Raw genomic sequence first — 13,049 nt, 5'->3', positions numbered from 1 at the left:
TATCCTTGGGCAAGATACTAACCCCGTGTTTGCCTACTGGTGGTGGTCAGAGGGCCCGGTGGCGCCAGTGTCCGGCAGCCTCTGTCAGTGCGCCCCAGGGCAGCTGTGGCTACAATGTAGCTGCCATCACGTGTGTGTGAATGTGTGTGTGACTGAATGTAGTGTGAAGCTAAGGACTGCATGCTTTGGGGTCCTTAGGGACTAGAAAAGCACTATACAAATACAGGCCATATACAGTGAGACCTACACTGTTACATGTAGACCGCTGCTCAGCGCTTTAAATGCTTCCTGTCAGATATCTGAGGTGCAGTTTGGGCGATTTCATGTTCAAACATCAGTTTGGAGGTTTTAAAAAGGTTTAACTGAGTCTGCAGTCAGAGCACTACAGTCTGTTTTATTTCAGCCACCTTTGCACGTCATTTCTCATCTGTCCTTCTTCCCTTGATGTCCACGATGCCTCCAGATGTTTCTGAAGTCAGTGCAGGGTGATTGGTGACGCCACGGCGAGGCCTGATGCTAGTACAGACTTCCCAGTGAAGAAATAGGCAATGGTTTCCAGATGTTTGGAGTTTACAGCTGCACGCTCAGCAGTAGGCAGCAGCTTTTGTTTTTATTTCTAATCATTCGGCTCTTCAAGCACATGGATGCCAGTGTCTTGGCCCTCAAAGTTCCCACAGTGGTTTGTCAACCAGTGAGCATAGTGGGGTGATTACTGGTGGGACTCCTGACCCTTTAAAGCCAGAAGGTCAAACTAACAGTTGGTGTAATATTGCAGCCGCCTCGGGCTGTAGCTCACCACCCTGACCCACACCGAGGCCCTGGTGGCCTGAGACAGTCACACTTTACCCCGATGGACTCAACGAGATCCACGACAAGATTTTTATTATTACGAGTTTTCAAGAAGAAAGTTTTGCTAAATTCCTGCTTAAAGCCGTGAACAACAGAGACAGAAACACTGAGTGAGCCACGTGGCTTCAGCCTGCAGAAACATGTGCACGCATCAGAGTTTGTTTCATGAGCTCAGGAGAGACGATTTCAGCTTCATGCCACAGAAACAACCTGATTCTGAAAGGCTTTGAAGAGCTTTTGCTCCGTGTGACGACTTTGTGCTCGTCTATCAGAGGATCCAGTCAGAACAAAGAGAACACCTGAGCCTGGTGGCGCTCGCTCCTCCCTCACAGATCCTTACATCAGACACCATCCACTGATCGGCTCATTTAACCCTGCAGACTACGCCTGCTGCAGAATCAGAATCAGAATCAGAATGGGTTTATTGCCAGATGTTGAGGTTTACAACATTAGGAAATTGCTGCGGTGCTTCAGTGCAGACAATAAGAATTAAAGTGCTATGTAGAAAGAAAGATATGTGCATGAGATATACATGAGATATATACATGAGAATAAGAATTATGAGTGCTACGTAGAAGATATATACATGAGTGCAGGTGGTGATCAGTGCAAACATGGAATGATGCAGTGAACACAGCGTAGGGTCATGTGTTAGTGGTGGGAACAGTCATATGGTTATTGTTCATGTGTCCAACAGCAGAGGGGAAGAAACTGTTCTTATGGCGAGAGGTTCTGGTGCGAATGGACCGGAGCCTCCTGCCTGAGGGGAGCAGGTCAAACAGACTGTGTCCAGGGTGAGAAGGGTCAGCTGAGATCCGAGCTGCACGCCCCAGTGTCCTGGAGGTGTACAGGTCCTGCAGAGATGGGAGTCTGCAGCCAATCACCTTCTCAGCAGAGCGCACAACACACTGCAGTCTCTGTTTGTCCCTGATAGTGGCTCCAGCGTACCACACGGTGATGGAGGAGGTGAGGATGGACTCGATGATTGCAGTGTAGAACTGCATCATCGTCCGTGTTGGCAGGTTGACTTTCTTCAGCTGCCTCAGGAAGTACATCCTCTGCTGGGCTTTCTTGATGACGGAGGTGATGGTGGGCTCCCACTTCAGGTCCTGGGTGATGGTGGTACCCAGGAAGCGGAATGAGTCCACAGAGGTGATGGGGGTGTCAGTCAGGATGATGGGGGGGAGTGGGGCTGTGTGCTTCCTGAAGTCCACAATAATCTCCACTGTCTTCTGGGCATTCAGCACCAGGTTGTTGTGGCTGCACCAGGACACCAGACGTTCAACCTCCCTCCTGTAGGCAGACTCATCCCCGTCAGAGATGAGCCCAATAACGGTGGTGTCATCTGCAAACTTGATTAGCTTGACAGACTGGTGGGTGGAGGTGCAGCAGTTGGTGTACAGGGAGAAGAGCAGAGGAGAAAGAACACAGCCCTGAGGGGAGCCGGTGCTGATGGTCCGGGAGTCCGAGACAGCGGTTCAGTGCACCAGTGTGTGTGTGTGTGTGTGTGTGTGTGTCTGTGTGTGTGTGTGTGTCTGTGTGTGTGTGTGTGTGTGTGTCTGTGTGTGTGTGTGTGTGTCTGTGTGTGTGTGTGTGTCTGTGTGTGTGTGTCTGTGTGTGTGTGTGTGTGTGTGTGTCTGTGTCTGTGTGTGTGTGTGTGTGTCTGTGTGTGTGTGTGTGTCTGTGTGTGTGTGTCTGTGTCTGTGTGTGTGTGTGTGTGTGTGTGTGTGTGTGTCTGTGTGTCTGTGTGTGTGTGTCTGTGTCTGTGTGTCTGTGTGTCTGTGTGTGTGTGTGTGTCTGTCCGGTGGAAACTTAAGCAGAACTTTTACTTCAGATCAGAAGTCTGGACTCAGTGTTCTGAGTACGTTTTTTTTTCCATGCAGAAGTTAAAGCTTCATTGTTGGACTTAAACTGGATGTTTTTAGGGATTTAACTGCATCGCTGAGAGGAAATAAAACTGAGCCTCACACTGAGGCCAGCTGGACTGAAAACTGAGGCCGGGAGACTCAGCCGGCTTCTGGTGGAGTCAGGATGTCAGATATCTCAGATTAAAATGAAAAGATGGTTTCACAACTACAGTTTGGCAAATGCAATCTCTCTCAGGAGCACGCTGCAGATGGAAACCTTCTTACAGACTTTATAGAGATATATGTTCAGAGATAACTACTTCAGTTAGCTCGGCTCTCGGCCTCCCCTGACATAAAGTTTAAAGCTGTAACACCAACTACACAACTGTACCAAGACTTGTGTTCCTCCCAGATTTATTCTGCTGCAGGATGACGAGACCAAGCATCCAGCCAGAGCAGCAGGGCCCTGCGCCACAGACCAGGAAGTCCTCTGAAGGACTGCCCAGGTCTAAAGGAAGCCTCTTACACACCCAAAGGCTCATGGCGGAGACAAAACGTGTAGGTCAGATGCAGAGACCTGAGGTCAAACCACAGTTTGTGATTTGAAGCACTTCCTGGTGAACGTGGTAGTAATGGTGTCCTCTGAAGGAGGAGAGCGGCGGCTCCTCTGATCCACAGAAAAGGCTAATTGCAGAGGATCCAGAGCAAGCCTCGGGCCTCCACTTTCATCTGCTCGCTCCTCTTAATTAATCAAACTCCAGCAGCAGAGTTCAGCTTCCTGCCGGCTTTTTAATTAATCAGCTGAGCCGGGAACATTCAGCCACACGGCAGACGAGAGAAGAGGAGGACGTTTGTCACGCTGCTGAACCTGCGACGGCCTCCAGATTGTTAGAATTAATCAGTTTTCTCTTTATATCCAATCACACGTGTTGGACGCTTTAGATCCAAGCAGCGGTCAGAAAAGATCGCCGCAGACCAGAGAGCTGACACCTGAATGCAGACGCTGGTTAATTCTGCTCCCTGAGCTCAGCTGTGATGAGTTTAGGTCAGATGTGGAACAGGAAACCAGCACTGTGCTGTTCTCTTCACACATACACAGCATCCTCTGGTGCCTCGGGGAGGCTGTTATCAGTAAAGGGCGAGAGATAACGGCCCAGTCTCCTGAGGTGGAGTAAGTCTCAGGAGACTGTGGTTCATGTGCCGCTCGGGATGGTCGTTTGACTCGTTTTCACTCGCTCGGTTTCATTTGGAGTTTATTCTTTCAGTTCAGGCACATTAAAATCTCCAGTATTAGGACTCGATGCTCCAGCTCTCACCACAGCTTTCTGTCCTCTGTTTAAAATCTAGTCATGAAACTGTAGAACAAATACTTTACCGTAAAAGGAGCCGACCGAGCATGACATCAGCTGGATTTTTCCTTTATTTCCTGATCTGTGTTTGCGCTCGTCCCCGGAGAGGAATTAGTTTTCTATTTGTTTCAGTCCAACGTGTCGAGGCTTGAGAGCAACACAGACGTTCTTTGTAACGACAGACGCTTCAGTCAGGTTTGGTTTCGTATCAGAGCAGATCTGCCCAAAACCCACAAAACCACTGCGTGTGTGCGTGTGCGTGTGTGCGTGTGTGCATGCGCGCGTGCATGCGTGCGTGTGTGTGTGTAACCTTTACTTGATGCACTCATTGGCCAGCAGCGGTTTCACATTCCAGAGTGATGAAGGCAGTTATGTCTTCCCATCAGATAAACCACCTGCTCACTGCACATGCTCAGACCGGGTCAGCATATTGTTTCCTTGCTAAGCCGTGATTGGTTCATATAAACAACACAGAGCTGCAGAAACATTTAAAGAAACTCTCATTTGGAAACATTGAAGTTCCAAAATCAGCTTAAACACAATGAAAATGTTCCAACCTCTGGTTTGGAGGCTCCAAACCAGAGGTTCTCACAGAAACGTCAGAGAGTCGTCTGACAGAGATGTAACACAACGCTCAGTCATCTTTGGTGTGTAGAAAAGCAGAGGTCGAGAGACCCGTGTTTTGGCCAGGTGTTACCAGGTGTTACCAGGTGTTACCAGGTATTTATCAGGACGGCTGAGGCCGAGAGAGCAGGGGGAAGACACGCAGGGCGGTTTTAAACTCGCGCCTCCAGCATCCAAAGATGCAGAATTTCAAAAGAACCAGAGTGAAGCTTGACTTTCCAAAGAAGACAGAGCTGAGCAGCACCGTCACCGCTCCACCCGGAGGTGTGCAGTTAGATGCAGGAGCACCTGTGGACGTGAGATCCTTAGCGCCTGTTTGCCGTTTAATGTGCAGCAGCTGCAGAAACACTTTATCTCTGGAGGGATTCGCACTGGCGGGCATGAAATACGCTTTGGTTTGTCCCGACCTCAGCTTTCTCCTCGTCGGTCAGATCGTTAGTCCTCAGTGATGACAAGCTCAGATGGCATGAAGCATCAGGCAGCATCAGGAGGCAGGCAGACCTCATTGTGCTGCAGAAGTTTAGTCTTTCTGTTATTAAGCTATTATTTCCGGACTATTTTCACTTAAAGCTGAATAAATGACGAACGTTCCCGCTGTGAGGCCACCAGAAGAATTTCATGGGAAATATTGGGATAATTTTCTGCAGCTTTCGGTGGATTTTTGCAGCAGGAACAAATGAATCAAGCAGCAGATGTGTTCCTGCATTTGATTCATAGATCTTGCATAGACAGTGTGACCGGACGAAACAAGCTTACTTGAAAGAACATGACACAAAGGCTTCTCACACTTTCTAAATATCAGACGCAAATGAGTCTGAAACATTCAGGGTACCCTATGGTACCGTTTAGTCTGCTGCTGCGTGTGGCAGTGCCTCGAGCAGCTGCAGCAAAACTGTCCCCAAAAACAAAATCGGCCCGATTAAGCCCTACTGTGACCACGTTAGCAGGTGGAGGGCTGCTGTAACTCCCAGGTGTCATCAAATAAGACACTTTCTTTCATGTGAAGGCTGTGCAGGCAGGAGTGGTGGGCCCAAAGTGCAGACGAACAGAGTAAAAAGGTGAACTCAAATGCAACTTTAATGGTTGATGGCAAAAAAACTGAAACCTGGCTAAACTGGGAATACAGAAACTAAACTTGCAGGCAGACCGAACACAACATGTGAGATGATGGAGACAGACAAAGGAAAACACAGGACTTAAATACAGAGAGGGAGCAATCAGGGAATGAGAGACAGTAAGAAAACATAGCTGGGGCTAACGAGACAAGGGAAGCAAAACCTCATACAATAACACAGAGACACGGACTTCAAAGTAAAACAGGAAACATAACACAGAGACATGGACTTCAAAGTAAAACAGGAAACATAATACAGAGACACGGACTTGACAAGGGGACACAGCAGGCAGGGGAGACGGAGCAACTATGCAACACAAACAGAAACCAGCAAACAGAACAGTAACAAAGAAACCAAAGGACTAGAAATGATAAATAATATCAAAATCAAAGTTCAATAATAATGCAAAACAGAAAGCTCTGGGTCGACGACCACCCTAACACTTTCAGGCAATAAAAGGTAACCAACTAGTTGCAAATGTAGCTAAAGTTACATGTAATGCCTGACTGTAACTGTGATGGTTACATTTGTAACGAGCTGATCAGATTTGGGGTTAGAGTGAAAGCGCAGGTTAGCATTACACCCCAGAAAGTCCTCAGGCACTGAAACCTACTGAGGTGGAAATGAGACAATAAAAAACGCTCGTTTAGGTTTAAGCTTCCAATTAAATCCTTCTGATTGGAGGAGGAAATGATTGTGTGCTGGTGACAATAAGCCCTTCACAGCAGTGACCCTGTACGCTGTAACTGGGTGCTGTGCTGCTGAAGGACACCTGGCGCCTCGATCTTTGACGTTATTTGGATCGGAGCAGGCTGATCAGTTCTCTGTGATGGGAGCTGTGGATCTGAGTACAGCTGGTCGTTAACTACAGCGTGTCCAACACACGAGTGTGACACTGTGGCTGCCATTACGGTGCTAGATAATGTCAGTGAAAGTGTTTCAATCATATCCACACCAATAGGAAGCTTTAGTTTAATCGTGGAGCTCTGAGGACGGCAGGATGAACATCCCTGACAGAGGGGAGGAGACACAGGGGAGGACGGGGGAGGACGGGGACGAAGGATAAGTAAAGGAGACAGACTGTGAGAGCAGACGGAGGACAAAGAGCGTGTGTGGAGAGATATTAAAAATATAGAAACAGAGGAGGAATAATGAGCAAACGGCAGTGAAACCTCAGAGGTTTTCTTTCCAGGAAACAGCAGAGAATCACTGATAAAATAAAACTTCAAAGGGTCCACACAGACGCTTTGATGCTCGGATATAAACTCTGAAGTCTTCTTAGTGACTTTACACAAGTAACACAGTGACTTTAAATCCAAAGCAGCTCAGTAAGTTTGGGATGTGCTTTGGTTTAAATGAGGTCATTAACAGAGCTGACTGCAGTCCCCTGTCTTTGAAGGAACTCAGTAAAACCTGATTGTTTGGTTTGAAAATCCAGCAAAGTTTGAGCCGTAGCAGGAAACAGCTTTTCAAATATGGCTGCACATTTTTAAGCTTCTCCAGCCCAAATGATCTCTACAGCTGACACGCCAGCTGACATCCAAGGATTACTCACTGCAACAAGCAGTTAGCACGCAGCTAACTTTGTTAGCACTCGGCTGGATTTTGGTCACACTGATCTAAACTCAGGTCCAAACTAGAAAAATTTGCATTTCCTGCGAAAATGCAGTGTGGATGCTTTAAAGCTGAAGCTGTATGCAAAAACTAGCTGAAAACGCTGAAAAGTTGCAGAAAGTGTAAAAACTTTGCAGAAGCAAAAGAACTTTGCTAAAATGGAATAACTTAGCAGAACTGCAATATCTTAGAGGAAACATAATACTTGGCAGAAATACAATAGCATAGCAGAACTTTGCAGAAATATTGTAACTCACCAGAAACATAAATTTTCAAAAATACAAGAACTTAGGAGAAATAGTATAAGATAACAGAAAGAATATATTTAGCCAAAAATACCTAAACATTACAGAAACACTATGATTTAGAAAAATAATACAACATAGCAGAAATACTGTGATTTACAGGAGACACTGTGATGAACTATGAATATTGTAATTTTAAATTAATACTATGTTTTAGCACAAATACTATAATTTGACAGAAATACTATCATTTGGCAGAAATACTATGTTTCAGCACAAATACTCTGGTTTAGCACAAATATTATAACATAGCAGAAATACAATTATATAGCAGAAATGCTATATTTAGAAAGAAAAATATAATATAGTAGAAATAGTATGATTTAGCAGAAATACTGTATTTAGCACAAGTACCAAAAAGTAGCAGAAATACTATGATTTAGCAGAAATACTATGATTGAGCAGAAGTACTAAGATGTAGTAAAAGTACTTTGATTTAACAGAAATACAATTATGGAGGAGTAATACTTTAAAATGGGAGAAATATTGATACACACACACATACACAGAGCCTAAAGGGAAGAGTATTTGTGCCATGGAGCGTTAACAAGAATGTGAGGTCCATATTAGAAAAGCTGGTAAAATCATAAAAGTTTGCAGAATTGTAATAAATGATGAATATGAATTACTGGTCTGTGACAGTGTATTAAACAGAAAAATTGGAAAAGCAAAATGGACAGGTGAAAAAATGCTGAATATGCTGAGGGTCCCTCAAATATACTTGTTAAATGAAAAAATCAGCAAAAAAATCTATGAGTCACACAATCACAAATATGTACACATAAGGAAACACACATGCACAGAGAGACACACACACAAGATCCAATTCAGTCAACCAGTCTAAATATATTGAATTTGAATCTTAGAATGAGGTCATCCCATTAAAAGGCTTTCTCTCTCTCTCTCTCTCTCTCTCTCTCTCTCTCTGTCACACACACACACACACACACACACACACACACACACACACACACACACACACACACACACACACACACAGGGAGAGAGAAGTAAGTTTCTAGCTCAGTCAGCCTGGGAGCTGCTGAATTTGAATCCACCAATCAGAGTGGCTGTGCACTTTTTCCCGCCAAAACAGGTGCCTCATTTTACACACGCGGCACAGAGAGACACAGGATTATTGCAGCCTATTTCTCATAGTGACGACTCCCCTCAAACAAATGACCATAATTTCCTAACCGTAGGGGCTAGAACGGTCATTCTTAAACCGTTTTGTTCAGAAGAGATGGGGGAATCTTCCAGTGTTGACAATTTATCATTAAAATGTGAATTTTTAGAGATATATGACATGGATGACTTGTTGACTTAGAAGCCACGAATTCCCCAATATGCAAATTTAAATGCCTCAGACCACATATATGATTGGCTGGCTGGGAAGCCGTGCAGGCCCTGATTTGTGGATTTGAATTCCTCAGCCCTGATATGATTGGCTGGCTTAGAAGCCATGAAGGCCCCAATATGCAAATTTGAATGCCTCAGGACACATATATGATTGGCTGGGAAGCCGTGCAGGCCCTGATTTGAAAATTTGAATGTCTAAGTCCTCACAGAGGATTGGCTGCCTGGGGACCTGGCAGAAATATATAGAAATACTATGATTAAGCATAAATACTACATTTAGTAGAAATACTATGTTTTAGCACAAATACTATAAAAAGCAGAAATACTATAATTTAGCAGAAATACTATATTAAGCACAAATCCTATAAAAAGCAGAAATAGTATGATTAAGCATAAATACTACATTTAGCAGAAATACTATATTAAGCACAAATCTTATAAAAAGCAGAAATACTATATTAAGCACAAATCCTATAAAAAGCAGAAATACTATGATTAAGCATAAATACTACATTTAGTAGAAATACTATGTTTTAGCACAAATCCTATAAAAAGCAGAAATACTATAATTTAGCAGAAATACTATATTAAGCACAAATCCTATAAAAAGCAGAAATACTATGATTAAGCATAAATACTACATTTAGTAGAAATACTATGTTTTAGCACAAATCCTATAAAAAGCAGAAATACTATAATTTAGCAGAAATACTATATTAAGCACAAATCCTATAAAAAGCAGAAATACTATATTAGGTACAAATCCTATAAAAAGCAGAAATAGTATGATTAAGCATAAACACTACATTTAGTAGAAATACTATGTTTGAGCAAAAATCCTATAAAAATCAGAAATACTATATTTGGCAGAAATACTATATTTGGCACAAATCTTATAAAATAGCAGAAATAGTATGATTTAGCACAATAGTAATAACTTAAACAGAAAAATTGGAAAAGCAAAATGGACAGGTGAAAAAATGCTGAACATGCTGAGGGTCCCTCAGATAAACTTGTTAAATGATATCACCAACTACTTGGTCCTCCAGACTTCTTACTACACTAGGCAGCAAATGAAAGCTTTCAAGAGTCTGGAGGCGTACAATTTTTTTGTCAGCGGGTGGGTCCACAACCTTGGAACAAAACGTCTCCGTGATGGATACAGTTTGGTGTTTGCAAGGGTGAGTGCTTGTTCTTATATTGCTTTATCTTAAACACGCTAACAGTTAGCGGTAGCGGCTTTAACGTCAACAAACATGCCACATCCTTAGGACTTCGTTAGAGTGACAGTTGTTTGTTTCAAGGTAAACCATTCTCAGCGGTCTAACGAGACACCTCTGAAGACTTGGGTAATTGCAAAGGAGGATGGAGAAGTGATTGCAGCTCATTGCAATTGTATGGCAGGGTTAGTAGCCTGTTCTCCACTGTCACTAGGCTCAAATCCGGGCTCTCAGCCGTCTGTTGCATATCCAAAATCGCCTCTGCACATCGATGCTGTTCTGCCTTAAGCTTCATTCTTTTCTCTCGTTTGAGAACTGATTCCGATCTGGGTTTTCGTTCGTAGCCGAGATTGACCGTCGGAGCCCAGTCCTCCGACTCTTCGTCATCCAAAGCACTTGGGCAGCTTATAGTCCCAATCAAGTCAATATTAGACTACTAACTTAAAAGCACTAAGTAAACGAGAATTTAACGACAACCTAATGCTAATAAGTTCGTTTGCAAACATAACATTACCTCTGACGAAGTGGTCGCTGCAGACACGGGCATTGGCAGACTCTGCTCCTCCCGACTGTAAACGTAAATTTAAAATCCATTTTTTCCTACGTTTTTCAGTTAGAATTTTCCATTTTTCTCCTCTTCGTTGGGCTATTTTTGGTACCCTAAAATACCGTTTATCAGTTTCTCTGGTCGACCTACTGGAGCATCCGTAAACACAACAGGACATAGGCATTTTGCGTACTGTCTGTCTGTGATTTTGCGCTTATCTTTTTCACTTCCGACCGCCAGTCAAATTTCGCGCTTTACGTCGACGTCACGTCTACGTCAAATGAAACCTAGCTATAGTGTGGATGCTTAAAGCATCCACACAATAAAGTAAAACAGTCTCAAATATCTGTAAACATATTGATGAAGGGAGACTCAAAAGTAAAGACATACTTGTTGGGTTTTAGACATTTTGAACACACAATCATATCGTGTTGCTTTGTGAAGGAAGAAGTGACCATTTCAGTGAGAGCGAGAGAGCTCCATCCACAGTGTGAGAGCACCTGCTGACTAGTGCAGCGTAACACTCCCCAAACCTGACCACACATTTAAGAAACACACAAAAAAGTCCAATCGTGACTTTTCAGGCAACTGAACTTTGCATACAAATAAAGGTCTACTGGGAAATTCTTCAGGCCAGTGATGATGTGCACAGCTTCACAGCTGGGAATGGTTGATTAAGAGAAAATAACTGCAAAGATGAAAACGCTTGAATGTCTTTGATTTTCTCCTCTCCGCTTCTCTCTTCCCCAAAATAAAGAGACACGATCGCTGAGAGGAAATCAATCCGAGGAGTCACATGAATAATGAAGAGCCGGATGCTCGTTAGTGAGGCTCACGGCTTTGTTCCACAGTAAAAATCACAGACAATAATGCATCCAAAGGCAAAGCTCATGCAGTGCACTCATGCATCTATTAAAATGTGCTCTAATTCTTCAGCTCGAGTTTCTGCAGGGCGAGCAGGGATTCAGCTTCCAGACAAAGTCAATCGAAGTGAAGAAGTGATTAAATCCATTTTAAACAGGCCTCGGATTAGCAGGTCAGCCTGCCAGCAATTAAAGAGCTTCATCTTTATGCCAGGCGCTTAGCAGACTGAGCACGCTCTGATTGCACCACCTGCACCTGGTATAGAGATATTCTACAGTTCTGCATGCTAATAGAGAGTAACAGCAGACTGGAGCTCCAGCTGAAGATAGTTTAACCAGTCAAATTCAAAGTGCTGACCAGATGGACGATCTTCTTTACACCCACCAACACTCTAAGGAAGATTTCCACCAGGTTTCTCATCTTTCATGCTTTGCCTCTCTAAGTATGAAAAGGACACGCATGCAGAGGCTGCAGTACGCTGCAGCACCAGCAGAGGGAGACATTATTTCAGGTCAACATGAAAATAATCCTAGCTTCACTGCTCCTGAAACATACTTCATATTTTCCTTGCTCATTACTGACTTCTCAGCTTTAAATATTTTTAAATATATTATCTCCCCTGCTGGTAATGCAACATCTGTCCGTTTCAAGCTTTGATGGGCTGGTGTTTATCACACGCTTTGCTCTGATACTGGCTTGTATGGATGCTTCCATGGTTAGTTACGTCCTTACGTGTCTGATCCTGGATGTGCTGTGTTTAGTTTTACTTCCCTTGTCTCGTCTTCCTTGATTGCTTTCAGCTGTGTTCTCCTGGTGTTTTCATACAAGTTTGTATTTGTTAATTTTGTTGGTGTGATTTCTGCTGCAGCATCCTCGTGTCTGACCTGGTGGACTGGCAGTAAGGCTCCATGGTGATAACAGTGGATCTCCTCGATCGCTGTAAAATGATCGGCTGGATGTGAGTGAAGAGTTTGATGGTGAAACCGAACAAACTCCAGCTGCTTTAGATAAAAGAGTGAGTTTAGTTTTAGATGGTTTGAAACGATTGTTCATCATCAGAAACCTCAGCAGACGACAGTCTGATCCCGAGGTGACCGGCTGACTGGGCAGGAATCAGAGAAAAGCTCGTTACTGGGTTTAGAAGCTGGATTCTGCCACTGAAAAATTCAGTTTTCAGTGTTTTAGACAGAGCTCAGCTCTCTGACGGAAACATCGGCCAGATTTCAGGCTTTTATTTTTAATGGGCAAAGTTGGTTTTTAACAACTCCCAGCAACATATAAATAACAGAGCAAAGGTGCTTCAGTCATTTTATATGTTAGTACAATATTTATTGCTAATGTTTTACTTTATGTAAT

This window comes from Astatotilapia calliptera, chromosome 9, assembly GCF_964374335.1.
Source record: "Astatotilapia calliptera chromosome 9, fAstCal68.1, whole genome shotgun sequence".
NCBI classification, from domain to species: Eukaryota; Metazoa; Chordata; class Actinopteri; order Cichliformes; family Cichlidae; genus Astatotilapia; species Astatotilapia calliptera.
Note: the sequence above shows the minus strand (reverse complement) of the source record.